Source organism: Bufo gargarizans, chromosome 1, assembly GCF_014858855.1.
Source record: "Bufo gargarizans isolate SCDJY-AF-19 chromosome 1, ASM1485885v1, whole genome shotgun sequence".
Lineage (NCBI taxonomy): Eukaryota > Metazoa > Chordata > Amphibia > Anura > Bufonidae > Bufo > Bufo gargarizans.
In genome coordinates this window covers 314,364,541-314,380,581 of record NC_058080.1, presented here as the reverse complement: position 1 = coordinate 314,380,581, position 16,041 = coordinate 314,364,541, and positions in this window count along the sequence as shown.

Sequence of the window (16,041 nt, the reverse complement as noted above, 5' to 3'; positions counted from 1 at the left end):
ATGGTAAGGCCTGAGCAGGTACAGGCATTAGTCAATTGGGTGGCCGACAGTGGATCCAGCACGTTCACATTATCTCCCACCCAGTCTTCTGCAGAAAGCGCACAGATGGCGCCTGAAAACCAACCCCATCAGTCTGTCACATCACCCCCATGCATACCAGGGAAACTGTCTCAGCCTCAAGTTATGCAGCAGTCTCTTATGCTGTTTGAAGACTCCGCTGGCAGGGTTTCCCAAGGGCATCCACCTAGCCCTTCCCCAGCGGTGAAAGACATAGAATGCACTGACGCACAACCACTTATGTTTCCTGATGATGAGGACATGGGAATACCACCTCAGCATGTCTCTGATGATGACGAAACACAGGTGCCAACTGCTGCGTCTTTCTGCAGTGTGCAGACTGAACAGGAGGTCAGGGATCAAGACTGGGTGGAAGACGATGCAGGGGACGATGAGGTCCTAGACCCCACATGGAATGAAGGTCGTGCCACTGACTTTCACAGTTCGGAGGAAGAGGCAGTGGTGAGACCGAGCCAACAGCGTAGCAAAAGAGGGAGCAGTGGGCAAAAGCAGAACACCCGCCGCCAAGAGACTCCGCCTGCTACTGACCGCCGCCATCTGGGACCGAGCACCCCAAAGGCAGCTTCAAGGAGTTCCCTGGCATGGCACTTCTTCAAACAATGTGCTGACGACAAGACCCGAGTGGTTTGCACGCTGTGCCATCAGAGCCTGAAGCGAGGCATTAACGTTCTGAACCTGAGCACAACCTGCATGACCAGGCACCTGCATGCAAAGCATGAACTGCAGTGGAGTAAACACCTTAAAACCAAGGAAGTCACTCAGGCTCCCCCTGCTACCTCTTCTGCTGCTGCCGCCTCGGCCTATTCTGCTGCTGCCGCCTCGGCCTCTTCCTCCGCCTCTGGAGGAACGTTGGCACCTGCCGCCCAGCAAACAGGGGATGTACCACCAACACCACCACCACCACCTCCGTCACCAAGCGTCTCAACCATGTCACACGCCAGCGTTCAGCTCTCCATCTCACAAACATTTGATAGAAAGCGTAAATTCCCACCTAGCCACCCTCGATCCCTGGCCCTGAATGCCAGCATTTCTAAACTACTGGCCTATGAAATGCTGTCATTTAGGCTGGTGGACACAGACAGCTTCAAACAGCTCATGTCGCTTGCTGTCCCACAGTATGTTGTTCCCAGCCGGCACTACTTCTCCAAGAGAGCCGTGCCTTCCCTGCACAACCAAGTATCCGATAAAATCAAGTGTGCACTGCGCAACGCCATCTGTAGCAAGGTCCACCTAACCACAGATACGTGGACCAGTAAGCACGGCCAGGGACGCTATATCTCCCTAACTGCACACTGGGTAAATGTAGTGGCAGCTGGGCCCCAGGCGGAGAGCTGTTTGGCGCACGTCCTTCCGCCGCCAAGGATCGCAGGGCAACATTCTTTGCCTCCTGTTGCCACCTCCTCCTTCTCGGCTTCCTCCTCCTCTTCTTCCACCTGCTCATCCAGTCAGCCACACACCTTCACCACCAACTTCAGCACAGCCCGGGGTAAACGTCAGCAGGCCATTCTGAAACTCATATGTTTGGGGGACAGGCCCCACACCGCACAGGAGTTGTGGCGGGGTATAGAACAACAGACCGACGAGTGGTTGCTGCCGGTGAGCCTCAAGCCCGGCCTGGTGGTGTGTGATAATGGGCGAAATCTCGTTGCAGCTCTGGGACTAGCCAATTTGACGCACATCCCTTGCTTGGCGCATGTGCTGAATTTGGTGGTGCAGAAGTTCATTCACAACTACCCCGACATGTCAGAGCTGCTGCATAAAGTGCGGGCCGTCTGTTCGCGCTTCCGGCGTTCACATCCTGCTGCTGCTCGCCTGTCTGCGCTACAGCGTAACTTCGGCCTTCCCGCTCACCGCCTCATATGCGACGTGCCCACCAGGTGGAACTCCACCTTGCACATGCTGGACAGACTGTGCGAGCAGCAGCAGGCCATAGTGGAGTTTCAGCTGCAGCACGCACGGGTCAGTCGCACTACAGAACAGCACCACTTCACCACCAATGACTGGGCCTCCATGCGAGACCTGTGTGCCCTGTTGCGCTGTTTCGAGTACTCCACCAACATGGCCAGTGGCGATGACACCGTTATCAGCGTTACAATACCACTTCTATGTCTCCTTGAGAAAACACTTAGGGCGATGATGGAACAGGAGGTGGCCCAGGAGGAGGAGGAGGAGGATGAGGAAGAGGGGTCATTTTTAGCACTTTCAGGCCAGTCTCTTCGAAGTGACTCAGAGGGAGGTTTTTTGCAACAGCAGAGGCCAGGTACAAATGTGGCCAGCCAGGGCCCACTACTGGAGGACGAGGAGGACGAGGATGAGGAGGAGGTGGAGGAGGATGAGGATGAAGCATGGTCACAGCGGGGTGGCACCCAACGCAGCTCGGGTCCATCACTGGTGCGTGGCTGGGGGGAAAGGCAGGACGATGACGATACGCCTCCCACAGAGGACAGCTTGTCCTTACCCCTGGGCAGCCTGGCACACATGAGCGACTACATGCTGCAGTGCCTGCGCAACGACAGCAGAGTTGCCCACATTTTAACCTGTGCGGACTACTGGGTTGCCACCCTGCTGGATCCACGCTACAAAGACAATGTGCCCACCTTACTTCCTGCACTGGAGCGTGATAGGAAGATGCGCGAGTACAAGCGCACGTTGGTAGACGCGCTACTGAGAGCATTCCCAAATGTCACAGGGGAACAAGTGGAAGCCCAAGGCCAAGGCAGAGGAGGAGCAAGAGGTCGCCAAGGCAGCTGTGTCACGGCCAGCTCCTCTGAGGGCAGGGTTAGCATGGCAGAGATGTGGAAAACTTTTGTCAACACGCCACAGCTAACTGCACCACCACCTGATACGCAACGTGTTAGCAGGAGGCAACATTTTACTAACATGGTGGAACAGTACGTGTGCACACCCCTCCACGTACTGACTGATGGTTCGGCCCCATTCAACTTCTGGGTCTCTAAATTGTCCACGTGGCCAGAGCTAGCCTTTTATGCCTTGGAGGTGCTGGCCTGCCCGGCAGCCAGCGTTTTGTCTGAACGTGTATTCAGCACGGCAGGGGGCGTCATTACAGACAAACGCAGCCGCCTGTCTACAGCCAATGTGGACAAGCTGACGTTCATAAAAATGAACCAGGCATGGATCCCACAGGACCTGTCCGTCCCTTGTCCAGATTAGACATTAACTACCTCCCCATAACCATATATTATTGGACTCCAGGGCACTTCCTCATTCAATCCTATTTTTATTTTCATTTTACCATTATATTGCGATGCTACCCAAAGTTGAATGAACCTCTCCTCTGCCTGTGTGCTAGGCCTAAATATATGCCAATGGACTGTTGCAGTGGTGGCTGACATGAAGCCTGATTCTCTGCTATGACATGCAGACTAATTCTCTGCTGACATGAAGCCAGATTGTCTGTTACGGGACCTCTCTCCTCTGCCTGGGTGCTGGGCCTAAATTTATGACAATGGACTGTTGCAGTGGTGGCTGACGTGAAGCCTGATTCTCTGCTATGACATGCAGACTGATTCTCTGCTGTCATGAAGCCAGATTGTCTGTTACGGGACCTTTCTCCTCTACCTGGGTTCTGGGCCTAAATTTATGAAAATTGACTCTTACAGTGGTGGGTGACGTGAAGCCTGATTCTCTGCTATGATATGAAGACTGATTCTCTGCTGACATGAAGCCAGATTGTCTGTTACGGGACCTTTCTCCTCTGCCTGGGTTCTGGGCCTAAATTTATGAAAATTGACTCTTACAGTGGTGGGTGACGTGAAGCCTGATTCTCTGCTATGATATGAAGACTGATTCTCTGCTGACATGAAGCCAGATTGTCTGTTACGGGACCTTTCTCCTCTGCCTGGGTTCTGGGCCTAAATTTATGAAAATTGACTCTTACAGTGGTGGGTGACGTGAAGCCTGATTCTCTGCTATGATATGAAGACTGATTCTCTGCTGACATGAAGCCAGATTGTCTGTTACGGGACCTTTCTCCTCTGCCTGGGTTCTGGGCCTAAATTTATGAAAATTGACTCTTACAGTGGTGGGTGACGTGAAGCCTGATTCTCTGCTATGATATGAAGACTGATTCTCTGCTGACATGAAGCCAGATTGTCTGTTACGGGACCTTTCTCCTCTGCCTGGGTTCTGGGCCTAAATTTATGAAAATTGACTCTTACAGTGGTGGGTGACGTGAAGCCTGATTCTCTGCTATGATATGAAGACTGATTCTCTGCTGACATGAAGCCAGATTGTCTGTTACGGGACCTTTCTCCTCTGCCTGGGTTCTGGGCCTAAATTTATGAAAATTGACTCTTACAGTGGTGGGTGACGTGAAGCCTGATTCTCTGCTATGATATGAAGACTGATTCTCTGCTGACATGAAGCCAGATTGTCTGTTACGGGACCTCTCTCCTCTGCCTGGGTGCTGGGCCTAAATATATGCCAATGGACTGTTGCAGTGGTGGCTGACGTGAAGCCTCATTCTCTGCTATGACATGCAGACTAATTCTCTGCTGACATGAAGACAGATTCTCTGTTACGGGACCTCTCTCCTCTGCCTGGGTGCCGGGGCCTAAATATCTGAGAATGGACTGTTCCAGTGGTGGCTGACGTGAAGCCTCATTCTCTGCTATGACATGCAGACTAATTCTCTGCTGACATGAAGACAGATTCTCTGTTACGGGACCTCCCTCCTCTGCCTGGGGTGCTGGGCCTAAATATATGCCAATGGACTGTTGCAGTGGTGGCTGACGTGAAGCCTCATTCTCTGCTATGACATGCAGACTAATTCTCTGCTGACATGAAGACAGATTCTCTGTTACGGGACCTCCCTCCTCTGCCTGGGTGCTGGCCTAAATATATGCCAATGGACTGTTGCAGTGGTGGCTGACGTGAAGCCTCATTCTCTGCTATGACATGCAGACTGATTCTCTGCTGACATGAAGCCAGATTCTCTGTTACGGGACCTCTCTCCTCTGCCTGTGTGTGTGCTGGGCCTAAATATATGCCAATGGACTGTTGCAGTGGTGGCTGACGTGAAGCCTCATTCTCTGCTATGACATGCAGACTGATTCTCTGCTGACATGAAGCCAGATTCTCTGTTACGGGACCTCTCTCCTCTGCCTGTGTGTGTGCTGGGCCTAAATATATGCCAATGGACTGTTGCAGTGGTGGCTGACGTGAAGCCTCATTCTCTGCTATGACATGCAGACTAATTCTCTGCTGACATGAAGACAGATTCTCTGTTACGGGACCTCTCCTCCTCTGCCTGGGTGCTGGGCCTAAATATATGCCAATGGACTGTTGCAGTGGTGGCTGACGTGAAGCCTCATTCTCTGCTATGACATGCAGACTAATTCTCTGCTGACATGAAGCCAGATTCTCTGTTACGGGACCTCTCTCCTCTGCCTGGGTGCCGGGGCCTAAATATCTGAGAATGGACTGTTCCAGTGGTGGGTGACGGGAAGCCAGATTCTCTGCTATGGAACCTCTCTCCAATTGATTTTGGTTAATTTTATTTATTTAATTTTTATTTTAATTCATTTCCCTATCCACATTTGTTTGCAGGGGATTTACCTACATGTTGCTGCCTTTTGCAGCCCTCTAGCTCTTTCCTGGGCTGTTTTACAGCCTTTTTAGTGCCGAAAAGTTCGGGTCCCCATTGACTTCAATGGGGTTCGGGTTCGGGACGAAGTTCGGATCGGGTTCGGATCCCGAACCCGAACATTTCCGGGATGTTCGGCCGAACTTCTCGAACCCGAACATCCAGGTGTTCGCTCAACTCTACTCTTCAGGTATACCAGAGGATTCAGTCCCAGAAAAGGTACCAGACTGAGGGTGAAACCCATATGCACCAAAAAATGGTGACTTATCACTGGACTCCTGTCTACGGTTATTTAAGGCAAACTCAGCAAAAGACAACGATTATCAGAGACAAAATACCTCAAAACAGTTTCCAGATTCTGGTTAGTGCACTCGGTTTGTCCGCTTGACTGAGGGTGGAAAGCCGAAGAGAAGGACAACTGAACTCCCAGACGAGTACAGAATGCCCTCCAGAACCTGGAAACAAATTGCGTCCCCCTATCAGACACCACATCAGAGAGAATGGCATGTAATTTTACGATGTAATCAATAAACACTTGAGCGAGAGTATTGGCATGAGGCAAACCTGATAATGATATAAAGTGCGCCATCTTACTGAAGCGATCCGCCACCACCAAAATCACCGTCTTCCCAGAAGAACTAGGCAAATCAGTGATGAAGTCCATGGACAAATGCGTCCAGGGACGGGATGGACAAAGGAAGAAGAGATCCCAAAGGCTGAGTATGAGTCACCTTGGCATGTGCACAGGTCTCACAGGCTGCCACATAACCCTCCACACCTTTACGTAAACCTGGTGACCAGAATCTCCAGGAAATAAGATCCACAGTGGATCTGCTCCCAGGGTGTCCCGCAAGGACAGTATCATAACTCCTGATCTCCACCCTCATAGAATACGTCAGAAACATCAGAAAGAAACAGGGGTAACATCTTAGTGGATACCACAGAAAGTGACGCGCCGAGACAGTTGTCTATACAGAAATTACTCCAATTACTGATCTGTCTTGCTTGCCAATCTGTGGTAGGATTATGTCTGGTCAACCATGGTAAACCTTGCACAAGAGGGGCAGGCAAACCCTTCAGTTCAAAACAAGAAATTGACTCAACATGAGAATTACCCACCCTCAAATGAATATCATGCACCATATGAGTCAGACACTTTTGCTAGAGAAGGGCAGAATCAATAGCAAACACAGATATTCCCTTGTTTAATGCACTTATTTTAAAACCATGACTTTGAATGAACTGATAGTCCGCAAGGTTAACCCCTGCCCCACTGTCAAATACTTCCAATTCAATATTTTTCGAGTCTAGCGCCACCATGGCAGGCAGGAAAAATCGGGTACTACCGGTAAAAGACAAAAATACCTTCTCCGATTCCCCACCCACACTGCAAAGAGTAAGAGTACTAGACCCATTAGTTACAACCTTTTTTTTCCCCCTTTTTCAACTTGAGGTTTAATATAAGGACATACGTTAATAAATGTCCTTCTTTACCACAGAAGAAACAAAGTCTTCTCTGAACCCTGAAGTTCCTATTACCAGGGCATGAAGAGACCTGTCACAATTACATAGGCTCATCACCACACAAGAGCTCGAGTGTCTCTGTACCCCGCGGGACAGAAGAGGCTGTTTCCCCATATGGTAGTGCATCCCGAGTTAGGGGAACCTTGTACCTCTCTCTCAGGCGTCTATCAAGCCGTACCGCCAAGGACATAGCCCCCTCCATAGAATCACAGTTTTCGTGGAATGCCAGGGCGTCTCTCAGACAGCCCTTGACAGAATTGACTACGGAGTGCTGGGTCATTCCACTCCGAATCAGTCGCCCATCTCCTAAATTTGGAGCAATATGACTCTGCAAAACATTCACCCTGACTCAAACTACGCAGCTTAGATTCGGCCAGAGAAACACGGTCTGGGTCATCATAAATAAGGCCCAGGGCCCTGAAAAAATTCATCCACCAATCGGAGGGATTGGGAACCGATCGGTAGAGAAAAGGCCCAGGACTGCGCATCACCTTTCAGCTGAGAAATAATAATCCCCACTTTTTGATTTTCGTGGGAGAGAGTACCTATTTTGGACAGTGATTTTATTTAATCTCCGGTAATCAATACAAGGCCTAAGACCACCATCCTTCTTCTTAACAAAGAAAAACCCTGCTCCCATAGGAGAGACTGAAGGTCTAATATGCCCTTTAGCAAGGCTCTCCTTAATATAATCTTCCATAGCCTTGCGTTCGGGCTTAGAAAAATTATAAATTCGCCCTTTAGGAAATTTTGGCACCCTCTATTAGCTCTATGGCGCAATCATAAGGTCTATGGGGGGGTAGAACCTCTGGAGTAGGGGAAGAGAATACATCAGAATATTCCTTAATAACTGAGGGTAATGTATTAGACCTTACTGAAACCCCAGCCTGGACCACGGACAAGCATGAGTCACACTTAGGTCCCCATTTCACCAACTCTCCTTTGGGCCAATCTATTGTGGGTTTATGTAAACGGAGCTAAGGCAACCCTAGTACCACCTCAACCGGTAGGTTCTCCAGGACTAAAAGAGAACATCTCTCAGAGTGGCACACACCCACGGTTAAAGAAATTTCAGAGGTACATGACCTCACCGTACCACCAATCAGGGGAGTGGCATCAATAGCCATGACATGGATAGGTGTAGGTAAAGCAAACATTGGAATACCCAATTTACTAGCATATTCAAAGTCAATAAAGCTGGCCGCTGAACCGGAATCAATAAAGGCCTTACCAGGCCACTTATTAACCCCCAGAGAAATTGTTATGGGTACCAAAAGCTTACATTTAGAAAAACCAGGGTGTACCTGTCACGGAAGGTGTACAGAAAACTAGAAGACACAAAATGAAGATCCGACTGACTGAATCCAAAACTAAGGAACCAAAGGGTAAGCCCTGCAACAGACCTGGCTCTCTCCCTTACTGCTCAGCCTATGCAAAAATCTCTATGGTAGATGATTGCATATCCTCGTTCCTCGACTGTATGACACCTGAACACCCTATAATAGTGAGGGGACACGACCACCGGCTCCCTACACTTGATACGGAGGGAGTCAGGGTCACCTAGGATCCAGCAAACAGGAAAATACAAATGAATGAACAAAAACATATCTGTAGAAGACTCAGTAGTAGCTTCCAGCATGCACACACTCCAGGAAGTTGTATAAACCGCAAAGTGATGCAGTATGGGAAGGGATTTAAAGGGATGCAATCAGTGCAACTACATGACAGCTGAGAGAGGCTAACGAGATGAGAAAACAAAAAGCAAAACAAAAGGAACCTCAAGGAGGAGGTTCTGAAGAACGCCTGTCAGAGCTTCTCAGATGTCTGGTGGTGACAGTACCCCTCCTTCTACGAGTGGACTCCGGACTCTCAGAGCCCACCTTCTCAGGATGGGAGCTATGGAAAGCCCTGATGAGACGAGTAGCCTTAATGTCCGTCACTGGGACCCACATCCTCTCCTCAGGACCATAACCCTCCCAATGAATGAGGTACTGGAGAGAACCGCGGACAACACGAGAATCCACAATCCTAGAGACCTGAAATTCAAGATTACCATCAACCACAATCGGAGGAGGAGGCAAAGACGAGGGTACAATGGGTTGGACATAAGGTTTTAATAAGGACTTATGAAAAACATTATGGATCTTCCAAGTCTGAGGAAGATCAAGACAGTAGGCAACAGGATTGATGACGGACAAGATTTTGTAAGGCCCAATAAACTTAGGACCCAACTTCCAGGAGGGAACCTTCAATTTGATATTCTTTTTTTTTTTTAAATCAGATCATTTTTTATTGAACATTTTACAGTGTAACTACACGTTTCATCACAGTACGTACAAGGATGACATAGAGACATATTGTCCACATGGCTAATAACAAACAGGACACCAGACTATGTGTAGTAATCAAGTTTCAATCCAACCCCCCCCCCACCCCTCCCATCCCATCCCACCCTAACCTGCAAAATACAAAGGCACATTGTTAAACAGTTCTATTCAGACGCCGAAACGACAGCCATGGCTCCCACAATTTTTCAAATTTCGCTGGGCATCCACGCTTCTGGTATACCATCCGTTCATAACTCAGCATCACGTCAACCGCACTTAAAAATTCGCCTAGAATTGGCGGTGCTGTCTGTATCCAATGTAGGGCAATTAATTTTCCTAGCAACATACAACACTCTACCTATAGCTACTTTATGCACCTGACCGGTGGCCAATTCAGAGACATACCCCAAACACACACACCTTCGGGTCAGAGGGTATTCGAACTTTGTAAACGCCTGTGTTGTCTGACGTACCATCTCCCAGTACCTCCCCAACCTCTCGCACGTCCACATCATATGCATCAAATCTGCAGACACTACAGAGCATCTTGGACACTCATCCGTGGGTCTAAACCCTATACGGAACAAAAAAAAACGGTGTTTTGTAGACTCTATGGACAATAAACAGCTGCGAGAGTTTACGCCCTTCACTCAAGGAAGAGAGAGGTATCGCCTCTAGTATGTCAGACCACTGGTCGTCAGTTAATCCGCCAACATCTTTCTCCCATTTACTTTTAGCCGCAAGCGGGTGTGACAATAGAAACTTATCAAGCAGCATCTTGTATATACAGGAAATCATACCTCTCCTCGCCCCCCTGGACAGAATCTGGTGCAATGCAGCATCTCTCCCCGCCACCACAGTTGCACCTTTAAATGTGGAGTTGTATGCATGTCTCACCTGAAGGTACTTATAAAAGTGAGTTCTAGGCAGTTCATACTTCTCCTGAAATCTGGCAAATGACATGAACTTCTTTTCCTCTAAAAGATGTCCCAGCCTCAGAATACCCTTCCTTTTCCATGCCCCAAACTCAGACAGGGAGAGGAATTCCGGCAGCACGGGATTATCCCACAGTGGAGTGTATTCCGTATTGCCGAAAACCCCCCTCAGGAGCTTGACCTTACTCCACACGGACTGCATCAAGTGTCCCAAATCACCCAACGGACCACTCCTCCCAGCCCCCCCAGTCTCAAGGAGTAGCAGTAAGTCACTAGAGGACTCAATTTGATATTCTTAGTAGACAACCACACCAGATCACCAACATTCAGGTCCGGACCAGGCACATGTCTCTTATCCGCCACACGCTTATATCTCTCACTCATGCTCTTTAGATTATCCTGAATCTTTTGCCAAATAGATGACAAAGACAAGGAGAATATGTCCTCATCAGGTAAACCAGAAAACCCCTCTCCAGAGAATGTCCCAAACTGCGGATAAAACCCATATGCACCAAAAAATGGTGACTTATCAGAGGACTCCTGACGACGGTTATTTAAAGCAAACTCAGCAAGGGACAAAAAAGAACACCAATCCTCCTGATTCTCCGCCACAAAACAGCGCAGATATGTCTCCAGATTCTGATTGACGTGCTTTGTCTGGCCATTCGACTGCGGGTGGAAAGCAGAATAGAATGACAACCGAACCCCCAAGCGAGAACAGAAAACCTTCCAGAATCTGGAAACAAACTGCGTGCCCCTATCAGAGACTATGTCTGATGGAATACCATGCAATTTGACAATGTGATCAATAAATGCCTGCGCCAGCATCTTAGCATTGGGCAAGCCAGGAAAAGGAATGAAATGCACCATTTTGCTAAAACGGTCCACCACCACCAGAATCACAGTCTTCCCCGAGGAACGAGGCAGGTCCGTAATGAAGTCCATGGACAGATGTGTCCAAGGACGGGAAGGAATGGGTAACGGAAGGAGAGGACCTGATGGCCGTGAATGAGGGACTTTGGCACAAGCGCAGGTCTCGCAGGCTGCCACAAAACCCTCAACCGACTTACGAAGCGCCGGCCACCAGAATCTCAGAGCGATGAGATCCACTGTGGCTCTTGCCCCCGGGTGCCCAGCAAGGACAGTATCGTGGTGCTCCTTAAAAATCTTGTGTCTTAAAGAGAGAGGCACAAACAACCTCCTAGGAGGACAAAGATCAGGAGCCTCTGACTGGGCTACCTGAACCTCTGCCTCCAATTCAGGATAAAGAGCAGTGACCACCACACTTTCAGCCAAAATGGGACCCGGGTCTTCAAAATTCCCACCTCCCGGAAAACAACGTGACAGGGCATCCGCCTTCACATTCTTAACCCCAGGGCGGAGCGTAACAACAAAATTAAACCTTGAAAAGAACAAAGACCATCTGCCCTGTCTCAGGTTCAGACGCTTGGCTGACTCCAAGTAGGCCAGATTCTTATGGTCAGTAAACACGGTAATAGGGTGTCTGGCTCCCTCTAGCCAATGGCGCCATTCCTCAAAAGCTAACTTGATGGCCAACAATTCCCTATCTCCCACATCGTAATTTCTCTCTGCGGAGGAGAGTTTCTTCGAGAAAAAAGGCACACGGTCGCCATTTGGCAGGAGAGAGACCCTGAGACAAGACCGCACCCACACCCACCTCAAAAGCGTCCACCTCAACTATGAAGGGCAGAGAAATATCAGGTTGTACCAAGATGGGAGCGGAAGCAAAACTGTCCTTGATACTAGAAAAGGCCTTACACGCCTCTACCGACCAGGAGGAAAAATCTATCCCCTTTCTAGTCATATCAGTGAGTGGTTTAACAACAGAGGAATAATTCAAAATAAACTTCCTGTAATAATTGGCAAACGCATCAGCGCCTTCTGATTCTCAAGGATCTCCCACTCAAGCACAGTGCGGACCTTCTCGGGGTCCATGCGAAAACCAGAAGCGGAGAGAAGAAACCCCAGAAATTGAATTTCTGGAACCGCTAACACACATTTTTCCAGTTTAGCTTACAATTTATTCTCCCGCAGGATAAGCAAGACCTGACGTAGGTGGTCCTTATGAGTTTTGAAATCGGGAGAAAAAAATCAAAATGTCATCTAGATACACTAATACAAATTTCCCTATTAAATGATAAAAAATGCTGTTCACAAAATGCTGAAAGACGGCTGGAGCATTCATCAAACCAAAAGGCATAACCAAATTCTCAAAATGGCCCTCAGGGGTATTGAAGGCCGTCTTCCATTCGTCTCCTTCTGTGACCCTGACCAGGTTGTATGCCCCTCTTAGATCCAACTTGGAAAAAACTTTAGCCCCAACAATCTGGTTAAACAGGTCCGGGATCAGAGGAAGCGGATAAGGGTCACGAATTGTGACACTGTTCAGCTCCCTGAAATCCAGACATGGTCTTAAAGAACCATCTTTTTTCTTAACAAAGAAAAAACCAGCGGCAACAGGTGACTTCGAGGGTCGTATGTGTCCCTTTCTCAGACTCTCAGAGATATAAGCACGCATAGCGACCCTTTCAGGTTGGGAGAGATTGTATAAACGAGATTTAGGCAGCTTGGCGCCTGGGGTGAGATTAATAGGGCAATCGTACTCCCTGTGAGGGGGCAAGTCCTGAACACCACTCTCAGAAAACACATCTGAAAATTCAGAGAGAAAAGATGGTACAGTCTTAGTAGAAACCTCTGAAACGGATGTCGTGAGGCAATTCTCTCTGCAAAAGTCACTCCAACCGTTTATTTGCCTCACTTGCCAATCAATGGTGGGGTTAGGTTTAGTGAGCCAGGGTAGCCCCAACACTAGAGGAGTAGGCAACCCGCTTAGGACAAAACATGACACATCCTCAACATGAGTATCACTCACAATCAAATGGATATTGTGAACTATGCCCTCTAACGATTTCTGAGAAAGTGGAACGGAATCAATAGCAAAAACAGGTATATCCTTTCCCAAAGTGCATACCTGGAAACCATGAGTTATAGCAAATTGATTATCAATGAGATTGACAGCTGCTCCACTATCTAAAAAAATCTCACAAAAAATTTTCTTGCTCTCTAGAGCCACCCTGGCGTGTAGGACAAAACGGGAACTACAAGCAAACGGAAAACCTTCAATTTCCACATCAACCTTGCCAATAGTAACAGATGGAACGTTTTTAGAGGATTTTTTTCATTTTGTTTCTTTATTACTCTCAAGAAACTGCCTGAATCTCCTAGAGGGACAAACATTTGCCAAATGATTTATACCTCCACAACAGAAACAAACCTTCCTATGAGAGCTGAATCTTCTATTGTCAGAGGCAAGCAAACCCAGCTGCATGGGCTCCTGCTCAGAAGAAATTGAGAGCGACTGAGACCCCTGTGCACTGAATGAGACCGCCGCACTGTCCTTGGACTGTTGGTAGGAAGGAGTGATCTCTCCTCTCTCTCTAAGACGCCTGTCAATACGAACGGCCCGAGACATGGCAGAGTCCAAGGAGGTAGGTCTCTCATGAAAGGCAAATGCATCTTTCAATCCCTCTGAAAGACCATGGCAAAATTGACTTCGGAGTGCAGCATCATTCCAACCAGTATCAGTTGCCCATCTCCGAAATTCTGAACAGTATATCTCTGCGGACTGTTTACCTTGGCATAAAAGACATAGTCTAGACTCAGCCAAAGCAATACGATCCGGATGAATTAACAAAACTTATCTGTAGAAGACTCAGTAGTAGCATCCAGCATGCACACACTCCAGGAAGTTGTATAAACCGCAAAGTGATGCAGTATGGGAAGGGATTTAAAGGGATGCAATCAGTGCAACTACATGACAGCTGAGAGAGGCTAACGAGATGAGAAAACAAAAGCAAAACAAAAGGAACCTCAAGGAGGAGGTTCTGAAGAACGTCTGTCAGAGCTTCTCAGATGTCTAGTAGTGACAGTACCTGGTCTTTAGGTTGTCTTGCCTTAGGAGACTTGTCATAGAGGACCCTCTTAGGACACTTGTTGATCCAATGGCCAGGATCTCCACAGTAGAAGCACTCTCCGCGTCTGCGACGAAGATTACCCCGGGTCATGCCAACCTGCATGGGTTCCTCGGTGGAGACCTCAGTGTTGTCCCTGGAAATGGCCTCTGGCTGGACCACCATCTGAGAACAGAACTGTCGTTTTTGTCGTCTCTCATGTCGGACAACTAGGGTCATCATCTCTTCTAAGGTCTCTGGAATTTGATAACTGACTAATAGATCTTTTAAATTATCAGACAGACCAGACCTAAACTGACTCTTCAGGGCTGGGGCATTCTATCCTGAGGGGACACACCACCATCTGAATTGGGTGAAATACTCCTCCGCAGGGAGATGGCCCTGAACCAGTGCCCTAAGTGCCGTCTCGGCTACCAGGGCCCTGTCTGGTTCGTCATAGAGGGTACCCAGGGCCTGAAAAAAAAACATCCACAGAAGTTAGACAACTGGCCCCAGGAGGTAACGAGAATGCCCAGTCCTGGGGATCACCCTGTAGTAGAGAAATGATAATCCCCACGCGTTGGCTCTCGGGACCGGAGGACACGGCGCGCAAACGGAAGTAGAATTTGCAACTCTCCTTAAAGGAGAGAAACCTCTTCCGGTCTCCAAAAAAGGGTTCTGAGAGCTTGATCTGGGGCTCAAAATGTGGACTGGAGGACTGAGGAGTGGAAGAACCTTGCCCTAACTCAAAAGAACAGAGTTTTCTCTCCTAGCTCCTGCACCATCTGTGTCAGGTTAGAGACATGGTCAGTCAGGGTAATAAGAGGATTCATGATACAGTGGTTATTGGGCTTGTAAATCTGTAACGGTCACGTCCACACACACACAGGGGGAAGGATAGTGACCACTGCGCTTCACCCTCACCCCTGGCCCTGCCTACTTGCCTCACGAGTCCTGATCACAGGGGACAACTGGATGAGAGTCCCTTACTTAGGATATGTGCAGGGAAGACAGACAAGACAAAATACGGAACGTGAACGGACCGGGTCAGAACCAAGAGAGCTACGCAGTACAAAGGGTTAAGCAAAGAATGGTCAGGAGAAGCTGGGGTCAAATACCAGGAGAGTAGAGAAGTACCAGAGGAGTCCGCAAAGAGTAGTCAGGTGGGAGCCGAGGTCACAATACCAGGACAGATGCGCAGTACAGGAGGAGCAGGCAAAGGATCGTCAAGGAACATGATCAGGTGAGTATTTAGTAGTCCAACAAATAGCCAGGAACCTAGAAATTAACAGGCAACCTGTGGACAGCAGGCTGCCTGTATTTATAATGGGGAGTGAGAGTCATGTGACGTGGCCAGCATCACATGACCGACAGACCGACCAGTCGAGCACCGAGTGATCAGCTCGGCGCTCAAGGCAGACCTAGGAGCAGGGAGCGTCCCAGCTAGCAAAGCCTCCCTGGGAACGAGGTCAAACACAGATCCTCGCTCCCGAAGCTAAGCAGCAGGTCTGCGGCTGATGGGAGACCGAGTGCGCCTTCGGCACCCTGTTACATTGAGGACCTGTTGGCATTTTTATTTGTTTTGTTGCCCCCGTTTGTCC